This window comes from Myotis yumanensis, unplaced genomic scaffold (genome assembly GCF_028538775.1).
Source record: "Myotis yumanensis isolate MYYU_CA2020_CCGP unplaced genomic scaffold, mMyoYum1.0.hap1 SCAF_10, whole genome shotgun sequence".
NCBI lineage: Eukaryota > Metazoa > Chordata > Mammalia > Chiroptera > Vespertilionidae > Myotis > Myotis yumanensis.
In genome coordinates this window covers 46,873,121-46,885,650 of record NW_027223761.1, presented here as the reverse complement: position 1 = coordinate 46,885,650, position 12,530 = coordinate 46,873,121, and the positions used below count along the sequence as shown (strand labels likewise).

The 12,530-nt window shown below is 41.6% G+C and overlaps 1 protein-coding gene across 4 annotated transcripts in view; it reads left to right on the top strand.

Annotated features, from left to right (window-relative positions):
- The window catches only part of PAK1 (p21 (RAC1) activated kinase 1), a 133,486-nt gene that overhangs the window by 44,277 nt on the left and 76,679 nt on the right, over positions 1-12,530 (top strand). Inside the window, exon 1 of one of the 4 annotated variants that reach the window (XM_070425676.1) lies at positions 5,832-5,967. The exons of the other annotated variants lie outside the window; for them this stretch is intronic. The gene's annotated coding sequence lies outside the window, so the exon portion shown is untranslated. Of the gene's footprint in view, positions 1-5,831; positions 5,968-12,530 lie in introns of those variants that run through there. 4 annotated transcript variants of the gene reach the window in all.

Here is a 12,530-nt window from a genome sequence, read left to right as displayed (position 1 = left end):
ATCGGGCAATCAGAGCCTGCCGGCCGGGGTGGGGGATGGGGGGAAGAGAAGGGACCCAGAGGTTGGTTGGCAGGCTCCAATCAGGTGAAAGGGGCCTGCGGGCTGGGAGCAGCTCCTGCATTAAGTGTCAGCCCCCTAGTGGTCAGTGTGCGTCATAGTGACCGGTTGTTCTGCCATTTGATTCATTTGCATATTACCCTTTTATTATATAGGATTCTTGTATTGGTACAGTATAGAATTTCACATCCATCCATTTCCCACTCTCCCTCCCTTCCCCTCTGCTCCTTTCCCCCTCTCTCTTAGAGGGCACAAGGTGATTTGTATGAGCAGCTTCTTCATTAAGCGAATTCTAAGATTGCATCCACTGCATCCATATTTTTTTCTGGCCTTCAAGGTTCTCTGTAGTTGCTTCTGACTGGTGTTTCCGGCTCCATTAATTCATTCAGCCATTACTTAGCAGCCACATACTGTGTGCAAGGAATGCGTTTTGAGGTCTGGAATAAAGACAAAGTCTTTGTCCTTGTGAAGTGTATATTCTATTGGAAGGAGTCAACCAATAAGCAAATATGTCAATTGATGATAAGTGCTATGCATACAAATAGTCCTCGGAGACCAAAGTCCATTAAGTTTAGTGCCTGTATTTTTTCCTATGTGTTTTATTGTTTCAGGTCTTATATTCAAGGCATTTTGAGTTAATTTTTGTGTATGGGGTCAGATAGCAGTCTAGTTTCATTCTTTTGCATGTGGCTTTCCAGTTTTCCCAGCATCATTTATTGAAGAGGCTTTCCTTTTCCTATTCTATGTTTTTGGATCCTTTGTCGAAAATTAGTTGCCCATATATTTTTGGGTTTATTTATGGCCCATTGCGAGTCCTTAATAGGCAACTGGCCCTGCTATCTGGTTGCAAGAAAGAATGGTATATTAGATGACTATTTTATAATAAAAATTATCATTATTGACTGACTTCTTTTACATTTAACTGGTGATAGCAGAAGATTATAATTCTCAATCTTTAAGTGTATTGTTCTTAAAATTACTTGTGGTTGCAAAAAAATTAATAATTTTCAAATCTTATAGACAGTATGATCATGGTAGTCATGAGTTAAATTTATCTAAACAAAATTTGCTAATTATTACTGATCATTAGCCATTATATAGTGTTTCCAGGGGTTACAAATGCATATACCTGCAGAATCTAGGAGAGTGACTTGAAAGGAACTGGTCAGGCCTAAGATGACCACACAGACAAAAACATTGCTGATCAAGGTTCATGGAAGATTAACTTGTAAATTATTTACTTTGTAAACCAAAGGACTACATCAGCACAAGGAGTTATTGCACTTAAAACAAGTTAACTGCTAACTTGTGTAAACGTGAGCAAGTCATTTGGTATTTCTAGGATTTAATTTCTTTCTTTGAAAATACAGTTTTATCGATCAAGTCCCTTCTATACCTCACTTGATTCTGCTTTTTCATTTCTTTAGCTAATACTTTCTCCCTTGTAAGAAGGTCATCTTAATCACTATAATCTTTCTTCTTGATTATCCGGGACCAAGAACTCTCCCGTAGGGTACCAGGCAGTAAGAAGCACAGTGAGTATCCTGTCCCCCTTCGGTACCAGGCAGTAAGAGGCTCGCTCATAGGACTATGTTCAGTGGGAGATGCCCTGGAGCCCCACTACTCAAAGTAGAGTCTGAACTGTTCCAGTCTGCAAGGAGGGAAGCAAGAAATTTAGAGTGTTTAGAAAATTTTACAGCAGTTTGACAAGAGTATTGTTTTTGATGAATCTAATAAAAAATAAAATGTTTATTTTATATATCTGTTTTTGCTTGATACTTAACATTTTTATTTTAATAGACTTTATTTTTATAGCAGGTTTAGGCTTACAGAAATATTGACCTGAAAGGACAAAGAGCTGCTGTATACTCCCTCTCCACTCGCTCAGCACTTCCTCTATTAGCAACTTCCTGCATTTGTGTGGTACAATTGATGAACCGATATTGATACATTATTATTAACTAAAGTCCACAGTTTATATTCGGGTTCACTCTTTGTGTTTTACAGTTCTATGGCGTTTGACAAATGCATATCATATATCCATCATTATAGTATCATACAGAATAGTTTCATTGCCTTAAAAATGCCTGGTGTTCTATCTCTTCATCCCTATCCTCAATTCCCTTTTGAGCCCCTGGCAGCCACTGATCTTTTTGCCCTTTCTATAATTTTGCCTTTCACAGAATATCGTATAGTTGGAATCAGCCTTTTCAGACTAGCTTTTTTCACTTAGCAATATATATTTAGGGTTTTCTCATGGCTTGATAATTCATTTTTTTAATTGTTTTTATGCCATTGTATGTTTGTTATCCATTCATCTGTTGGAGGATATATTGGTTGCTTCTGAATTTTGGCTGTTGTAAATAAGGTTATTTCTGAATTTTGGCTATCGTGAATAAGGATGCAATACATATTTGTGAACATATTTTGTGTGGACATAAATTTTCAACTCATTTGGGTAAGTACCTAGGAGTGCAATTGCTGGATTGTATGGTAAGCCTACATTTAGCTTTGTAAGAAACTAGCAAGCTGTCTCCCAAAGTGGCTATAAGATTTTGCATTCTCATCAGCAGTGAATGAGAATTGTAGTTGCTTCACATTCTCACCTGAATTTGGTGTTTTCATTGTTTAGGATTTTAGCCATTCTAATAGGTATTTAGTGGTATCTCATTGTTGTTCTAATTTGCATGTCCCTAGTGACATATGATGTTGATTATCTTTCCATATGCTTAATTCCCATCTCTATATCTTCTTTGGGGAAGAGTCCATTCAGATCTTTTGTCCATTTTTTTGATCGAGTTGTTTGGTTTCTTCTTGTTGAGTTTTAAGAGTTCTTTGTATATTTTTGAATACAAGTTTTTCATCAGATATATACTTTGCCAATATTTTCTCAAGTCTGTGACTTGTATTTCTCTTAATAGTGTCTTCGCAGAACAGAACTTTTACATTTTAATTAATTGAAACTTATCAACATTTTCTTTTATGGATTGTGATTTTGGTGTTGTACCTAAAAAGTCATCACCAAACCCAAGGTCATCTGATTTTCTCCTTTTTATCTTCTAGAGTCTAGGCATTTTATAGTTTTGCATTTTACATTTAGATCTATGATACATTTTGAGTTATTTTTTTTGTGAGAAATGTAAAGTCTGTGTCTAGATTAATTATTTTTGCGTGTGGAGATATATTTCTTGCACCATTTATTGAAAAGACTATTCTTTCTCCATTGAATTTCCTTTGCTCCTTTGTCAAAGATCAGTTGGCAATATTTGTGTAGGTCTATTTCAGGCTCTCTCTTCTGTTCCGCTGATCTATTTATCTATTCTTTCACTTATACCACACTGTCTTGATCACTGTAGCTTTATAGTAAGTCTTGAAGTTGAGTAGTATTAGTCCTCTGATATATATCTATGTATCTATAGTTTTATCTATAAAGACATATTGCCTAGGCCACACCCCAGACCAGTTGAGTCAAAATCTCTGATAGGACCTCAGTACATATTTTTAAACCTTCCCAGGTAATTTTGATGCCCAGGGAGAGCTGAAAACCACTATAACAAGACCATAAACTCTGGAGTGGCTTGTGTGAGATGCTTAGTTGTTGAATGAACAAATGATGAAAAGAACCGAGGGTATTTTTCCTGGAGAAGAGAACAAGTATAGGGGCTTGATAGCTCATCATACACACCTACCTGAAAGCCTTTCATGTGCCATTTCCTGAAGGATGCTTTCTGAGTACTCCCGGAGGCAGCATTGGAAGTTTTCAGAGGCACCTGGCTGCATATTAGGAAGCACTGTCTTACAGTGCAACTTGCGAATGAGCTCTTTTTTCTTGCACATGTTCCAACAGGGCCTAGAAAACCCTCTGTCGGAGGATGCTTGCTGCATGTGGTGGGCACTTGGGTAAGATCAGATGCTATGATTATGGATCATTAGTGTGAAACACCATCCAAGACAGAGCACTATTTCTGGGACTTCCGGTAGTTGGAATGGCACAAGTACTCAGGGCCTGGGAAAGGTGAAAGATACTTAACAGAAGAGCTCTTCCTGTCCTCATGGAGTTCTTCCTCTGTTCCCTTCTGCAATTAGGTTAATTTGGGCACATTGAATGGAGGGGAGGTGTAGGTATCTGTCAGGAGAAACGGATAAATACCATAAAACTTCTCTCTACTGCACTTAAATAATTGATCAGGCATAATGTTGGTTACCTGCTGTTTGCCAGGCAGTAGGAAGAGGGATAAGCAGTTGATATAAAATTGACTACCATGGCAGAGAGAAATAAAGCATAGGTGTAGGAGTCAGACCAGAGTTAGGGCACTTTGGCCATTTACCAGCTGGGTAGTCTTGGGGAAGTCACTGCCCTCTCTCACCCATCATATTCTGTATTTCAGCAAGTTCTGCTGCTTCCAAGCTGTGTCCTTAGAATTGACTTGTTTCTTCTTATCTTATCTTCCAATGTATTAGTCTAAGTCAGTGGTCAGCAAACTCATTAGTCAACAGAGCCAAATATCAACAGTACAATGATTGAAATTTCTTTTGAGAGCCAAATTTTTTAAACTTAAACTATATAGGTAGGTACATTGTTATTAACTTAATTAGGGTACTCCTAAGGCTTAGGAAGAGCCACACTAAAGGGGCCAAAGAGCCGCATGTGGCTCGCAAGCCGCAGTTTGCCAACCACAGGTCTAAGTCATTACCATCCTCTCTTACCTGGAGTCCTGAATCTAATAACTAGATTCTATCACCCTCTCCTCTATTTTTCATCATTTAGTGATCTTGTAAAAATGTAAATTAGACCTTGTCCTTCTGCCTAAAACCTTCCAAAGCCTTCCCATTGCTAAAATTTAGGACAAAATCCAAACTCCTAGTTATGACCTGGAAGAGGCCCTACATGATCTGACTCCTGCCATCTCTCTAAAGAGCAGGATATAGAAGGGGAGTTGGTGAAGTAATGTTACCTCCGAGGGGGTATTTGGAAATGTGTGGTTTTTTTTTTTTTTTTTTTTTTTTTTTTTTTTTATAGTTTCAATGATACTTACTGGCATTTAGGGGGTGCTGGGCCAGGGTTGGTTGGCACATGTCCTGTAATATGTTGTTTCGCTCGGGGCCCATTCCAATGCCTGATTTATAATAGGTGTTTAAGAACACTTGTATGAAACCACATTCTTCTGGACCTCAATTTTCACCCGTGTAGATTGGTAGAGTGCCTACTTCCTAAGACTGTGGTGAGACAGACGTAACATTTTATAAAGCGCCTGGTACACAATAGCACTTAATCCAGGGTAATTGCTGCAGAGCTTTCTTTGCTGTGACCGGGTATAAGCGTCCGCCCATCCTTTTCCCCGGGGCATTAGAATTAGACCCTGTCACCTTTGTGGGGGGTGGGAAGGTGCGTGCACCTTTTTTCCTGAAGCCTAATCTGATGGAGCCGAGGTTTGACTTTAGTTGTCCTGGAGTCTAGGCCGGGCTGCAGAAACTAAGGCACAGAGGTTCTCTTCCTTGACTCTGGGGCTCATCCAAGACCCTTAACTGGCCCGTGGGAAGCCCAGTCGAAGTGAAAAAATTACCTCCTGCTGGAGACTAAGAGCGGAGAGGGTGGAAGGTAGTAGTCTCCCCTCCCGCCCTCAGTGCTTCTCAGAAAGGAGAAGCGCGGCTTCCTCCGCCTCCTTGCCTCCCTTCTTCCCCCGCCCCTTCTGCTTCGCCAACCCCAAAGCGGCGCCTTCACCGCGCGCTGCGAGGGCGGGAGCGTGCTGCACCCGGGAGCTGGGGCGCGGAGCTGCTGGGAGCCCTGCTCCCGCCGACCAGAGGCCCGGGTGGAGCTCGGGCTTTGCGTGGCCAGGCCCGGCGGGAGAGAGGTGCGGCTCTGCGACAAAAACAGTGGCCGGAGATGCCGGGGCCAGCTCTCCCCACCAGGTATTGCCGGCCCAGCAGGGCGATGCTGGGGAGGGGTTAGCCTCTGCAGGCTTCGGGGCAGTGGTGATGCAAGGTTTGGTAGGTTTAGGGTCTCTTCCCTTAAGAGATCCCAAATGAGAGAAGGGCTGAAGGCGGAATCCTCCGAGGAGCCGACGCTGGGCTAGGCCAGCACTGGGATCAGAGCTGTGGCAGGGAAGGGCGCGAAGGGGAAGCTGGGTTTTGGGGAACTGCTCCGCCTCAGGAACCTCGCTCCTTTACCAGCACCCTTCTGCTTGGTGGCTAGGGCGATACTTTTTCTCTGCCTTGGCTTAGCTACCTGCCAGCTGGGATGGTGGGTTCTTTTTCCCTCTTGGGTGCTGGGGAGGGGCATTATATTATAAGTGACCTGTTAAGAGGTCCAGTAAACTGGGAGATTGGAAACTTGGGGGGCTGGTCCTGTTCCAGTAGCCTCTGTGGGCCTCAGTTTCCTTATCTCTTCAGTGAAGGGCTTGACATTCTGTTTGCAACTCTGGCTTTTCCAGGCTGTCAGATTGCCTCCTGGAAAAGTGAGCTGGTATAAAGTCCTTCCTGTGGGTGGGGAGAAGCCCCCTTCACCCTGGAGGAGACAGGTGAACTCTGGCAGCAGACCTGTGTCCTGTCTTCTAGCCAGCCTATGGATGGCGTCTTGCTGGTCTGCTCAGGACCCAGGGGCTTTCTGGGCAAGGCAGAGGTTGAGAATGCCGATTGTTTTGGTGTTGTGTGTAGGTGTGTTGTGTGCAGGGAGGTGGGATTAGGAAGAAGCGGGGCAAGTATGTTAATGGTTTTTCTCAAAACTGACCAGTTTTTTGATACTTAGATATAAAGCTGTTTTAAACTAGGCTGTCTTCTCTGGAACCCCCTTGTTATTCTGCCAAGTTAATGACAGACTTGGGGTCTGTGTAATGTCTTAATCACTATAATCTTTCCTTCTTGATTATCTGGGACCAAGAAATACATGTCAGGCCTGGTATTAACCTACTTGATTATTTAGGACCTCCTTCCTCTCTTTAGTTTTTTTTATGACTCTGCCTCCTTGTCTTCCTCTTTCTACTTTTTCTTTCCTACTCCTGGTTATTTTTTCTGTCCTGCCTCTGACCCACCTTTTCTCTCAGCCTCAGTTTCGCTCTTCTACCTGCTCCCTCATGCTTCCCTTTCTTATCCCTTCCCCTCCATTGCTAGTGTTTCCTTCCCTCTCTTGGGTCCTTCTCCTGCTTGGTTAGGTGTTCTTCTCTTCCTTTTAGAAGTATTGATAAACTTTCTCATTATTATTGGGTTATTGGTTGTAGGGACCTTTGCTCTGGTGTTTGTGTGGTCCAAACACTCTCTAACTCCCACCTAACTCCCTGGCTTTTGGCTTTCACTTACAAATCCTTTCTTCCCCAAGTGTCAGCCTCTCTCCTTACTGCCTCTATGCCTTGCGTTGGGCCTGCCAATAGGCAGTCTTTCTTCCTGGATTTGTTCCCCACCTCCTTCCTGGAGGGGACTGGGCAGCAGCAGGCAGTAGGGAGAACGTAAGTTGGGAGGTGGGGAGGTTGAACACTAGCCTGGGAGGAGAGCAAGAGGGTCCGGTAGGACTGGGCAGAAGCTCACATTCTGGTGAGGTTGACTGGGAGAGGAACCAGACTCTTTGGCAGCTCTGAGGTGTTACTGACCTGGAGGAAAAGAGGTAAACCTTTGTGAGCCCAGTAAAGATGAGGGGGATAGCAGGGGTGAGGTGGAGGCAGAGAAGCAGGAGTTCTGGGGGGAGAACAGTGGTCTTTTGAAGAAGAGGGTGGCCTGGACAAGATGGGGGTTATTTGTGGATAGTGGTGTGAAAGAGGAACATACAGGTTAATCCTCTTTCCCTCTGAAGGCTGGCGTTTCAGACTGGATTGTTTCTACTCAGCAAACTCTCCTTGGGCAGTGTTCTCACAGTAAGAGAGTGAGAGGGGAAGCGGAGATAAGGCAGGATTGCAGCTTTCCTGGCACTTACTGTCTAGACTAGACTGTGGAATGTGTATACATACAAAAAGCTTTGAATATGGCATCCATCCATCATGAGACATTCTCTGAATCACCTATTCTCGGTTAGTTATGGTGTCAGGTGCTGGGGATACACAAATGGGAACTGGACTCAGTTGCTGCCTCCCAGTACAGGTGAAGCAGTACGGATATCTGTAACCTCATGTAATTAACGTATGTGGTATAAGAGAAGTACAAAGGGCCGTGATAACACAGAGGGTTATTCATCAAGTCAGCGACAGAGCTGGGTCCTAAACTCAAGTCTTCTTTAAAGGTGACCCCTAGTCTCTTACACCATGTGATCTTCTGGCCCTGTGTGTACATATAGTGTACATAGAGTTTCCTTATATTCTCATTTCTGCCTACCTGTGGGGTTAGACTCTAGGTTCTGCTGAGAAGGAAAAAGAACAGTTCTATGTGGTAGGTCACTGTGCCATGGCCAAACAAACACTCATTACCTTGGAAGGGAAAGAGACTTGGTCCCCGTTCACTTCTCCTGGCTCTAGGCCATTGGGTGACTTGGTGCTGAGTTCCCTCTATGAGTCACATTGGCTTTCTTCCTCTCCTTCCAGGCAGGCCCCTCCTCCCTCCCCAGTTTTCTTCAGTTCAACTTCTGGCGGGCAGTACAGTTCAGAGACCAGATGAAGCTAGGCTAGGCATTTTACTTCCATTGGCATCTGTAATATAGGGGTTTCGCAGCTCATAGGACTGGTGAAGATCAAGTGAAATAATGCATATGTGAAACTGCCTTGGAATTTGTAAAGCGCTCTGTACAAATGTTACTGTAGTTGTTCCCGAATGCATGTTCAGCCACGAAAAATGCTCAGGTGCTGCAGCCTGAAAGAAGTGCTCAGGGTTGCTCACTGACTACAGGTGAACCCCAACCCTTGATCATAAAGGAAAAGGAGGGGGCTAGAGAGTGATTTGGAGACTGGTAATTGAGCCCCACGCTGAAAGAAGTATAGTGATTTGTTTAAGGTCAAGCAAATAGTAGGTGGCAAGTATAAAAATATATTGTTTTTAGTGATGCCTTGTGATATAGGGAAAAAAAAAAAAAAGAAAGAAAGGAAGGGGGAGGAATTTAAAAGCAGACTGACCTCAATTCAAATTCTGGTTCTACCACTTACTAGCTATCTGGTTTTTAATCTTTCTGAGCTTCATATGTAAAATGGAAGATATTTATACTTACCTTGAGGAGCTATAATAACATTTCAAAATAATTCTGTAAAAAATAAAAATACATACAGTAGGGACTTGATAGCTATACTCATTCTTATCTCGCAAAAATAAACTCTGAAGTCACCTTCTTAAAAAGTCTCCCCTCGCTGTGGGCTACTAAGGACCCCTCGTTTGGATTCATGCAGCACTCATGTGCTTCCTCTCATCACGCAGAGTGGCCCTTACCATGCTGTCCTATCATTGTGGTTTATGCATCTGCTTCTCCCATTAGTATGTGAATATTTTGAGAGCAGCCACAGTGTCTAGTAAATCTTGGTGTCTACTTGTGTACTCTTGCTAAGCCCTATTTAGTTGCTAGGAGTACATTGGTAAACACAGCAGACTCAGTTGCTCCTTTGGGAAGCTTACTGTTTATTGAGGAAGATGTATAGTAAGTAAGCCAATAGAATTAAAATCCATGATAGATGCTGTGAAAAGCAAGCGTTCCATTTGGTTTCTATCTCTCTCTCCATCTCCCTTCCTCTCTGAGGTCAATAAAAATATATTTTAAAAAAGAGTTCCACTTATTCATGTCAGGTTTAAGATACTTATGAGAAATAAGGTGGAGTTGTCTAACAGATTGTATTTAGTCTGAAAGACAGATTTTGGGCTAGAGACAGACACTTGGCTAGAGATATCAACATATAGATGATACGTAAAGCCATGGGAATGGGTGAGATCATTTGTTGGAGAGTGTAGTGTATGAAGAATGGAGGTTCCTAGTCTTGGACATATAGAGGATAGCTAGTGAAGGAAGATAGGAGTAGACAGAAAGATAGAAGGAAAGACAGGTGAATGTGCCTTCCCAGAAGCCAAGAAAATAGAGCATTTGAAAGAGAAGGGAGATCAGTTATGTTGAATGTTGCTGAGAAATTGAATAAGGTGAGGATAGAATAGTTGATTTGGTTTTTTATTTATTTTTTAAAATATGTTTTTATTGATTTTTTTTAGAGTGAGAGGAAGGGAGAGAGAGAGAGAGAGAGAAACATCCATGTGAAAGAAAAACATCGATTGGGCATTCAAAACATGGGCATTCAAAACATGGGCATTCAATTCCCTGACTGGCAATGGAACTGGCGTGACCTTTTGGTGCATGGGAGGACGCTCAACCAACTGAGCCACACTGGCAACATGGATATAATTGGTAATCTTGACAAGACTACTTTTGGTGAAATAATAGGATGTTAGTTGGCAAACAGAAGGGGAGGGAGTGGGATAGTGTACTAGTAAGTAGACACTTCTTTTGAGAAGTTTTGCTATAAAGGGGAACAAAAGACTTAATGGTATTTGGAGGAGGATGTTGGTGTCAAGGGAAAGGAGTGTGTGTGTGTGTGTGTGTGTCTGTGTGTCTGTTTGAATAGGAGACACATAGGATATTTACCCAGCGTTCTTATAGCAGACCAAAAATTTAGAGCTAAAGCTTGATTTTTTTCTTTTTTCCTCACACTGTACATTCACTCTCTAAATAACTAATTTGGCTCTACCTTCAAAATATATCAACCTTGGCAATACTTCTTTCTACTTACTACCATTCATTCAAGCCACCATTAGTTCTCACTTGGATTATTGTAATTACTTCTTAATGATCTCACTACTTTTCCTCCCCTGAGATCACTGCTCAAAACTCTTCACTGTTTTCTCACACTTGCTGCAAAATCCAAACTTACTGTGTTCTGTAAGGTCCTGCGTAGTCTGACCTCTGGCTATCATCTCCAATCTCACTCTCCTTCCACATTCTCCTTGTTCACTCAACTCTTGTCTTGTTGGCCTTTTTGCCATTCCCCATGCCCAAATATTCTTATCTAGGACAATTGTACTTACTGTTCCCTCAGCTTAAAATGCTTCCAGGTATGATTACTATGATTTGCTGTCTTATTTCATTCAGATCTTAAGTGTGTCTTCCTTAGAGAAGCCTGTTCTGATCACCTTATTTTATGTACCACCTCCATCCCTGTCTCCCTTCTCTTCTTTCACATATACTACTCTTCAGTTTTCATGATGGACTTGAAATGTATATTTATTTGCTTATTGCTTTGTTTACCTATCCTAACTAGTTCATACACTCCATGAACACAGGAACTTTGTCTTGTTCAGCTAGATTAGTATTGGTACATTGTAGATGCTCAATAAATATATGTTGAATGACTGAATATATCTAAGAGAGATATATTTAGTCTTTGTCAATCACCATTATATTTTGTCTCTATGATTTTGACCACTCTTAAGTACCTCATGTAAGTAGAATCAGAGAGAGAGAGAGAGAGAGAATATTAATGGAGCTGAAAGAGGATATCATTCCAGGTGAGAGAGAGAGAGTACAAGTAAAGGAACAGAGAGAATGGCTTAATATATATATATATATATATATATATATATGTATATATATGTATATATGTATATGTATATATATATGTATATATATGTATATGTATATATGTATATATATATATTTGATTTTAGAGAGGAAGGGAGAGGTAAAGAGAGATAGAAGCATCAATGATGAGAGAGAATCATTGATCAGCTGCCTCTTGCATGCCCCATACTGGGGATTGAGCCTGCAACCCGGGCATATGCCTGACCGGGAATCAAACAATGACCTCCTGGTTTCATAGATTGATGCTCAACCACTGAGCCACACTGGCCGGGTGAGAGAATGGCTTTTGATGGGACACCTTCTTTACTGTAACTGGATGGTGCAGGTGTAGGGAGGCATGTAATTTGGGGGTGGGAAGATGGAGTTCTCTTGCAAAGATTTCTGTTTTCTCATGGAAGATAATCTTATCAACTAAAGGTGAGTAGAGAATCCAGTTGAATGCCCATTTGAAGTAAGATAATCATAGCTAGGGAGGTACCATAATTTTCAAGTGAAACCAGGTATGTTCTCAAGGGCATTCAACTGCTTCAGTATAGAGACAATTGGGAGATAGAGTAGTTCAGTTTCCAATTGAAGTTGAAAACAGAAAAGGCAAGGGGGTGATTTAAAAAAAAAATCAGAGTTATTTAGATTGATTGATCAGATTTGTTTAAAGTATCTGACAGATTTTACTTAGATCCAGTTATCCATTGCCCGTAGTTAACATTTAAGTTTTAGTTCACTGGTCCCTACCTCATGAACAGGCTCCTACTGTAATATGACGGTCCATACCATTGTGGACTTTTGGCACGTTGTAGTGTATTTATTATATAGTAATTTCTAGTTGCCCTTACTTTTTTCCTTTTCTTATTGTGGTAAAATATGTATAACATAAAATTTATCATCTTACGTATTTTTAAGTGTACAGTACAGTGGTATTAAATACATTTATATTATTGTGCAACTATTATCA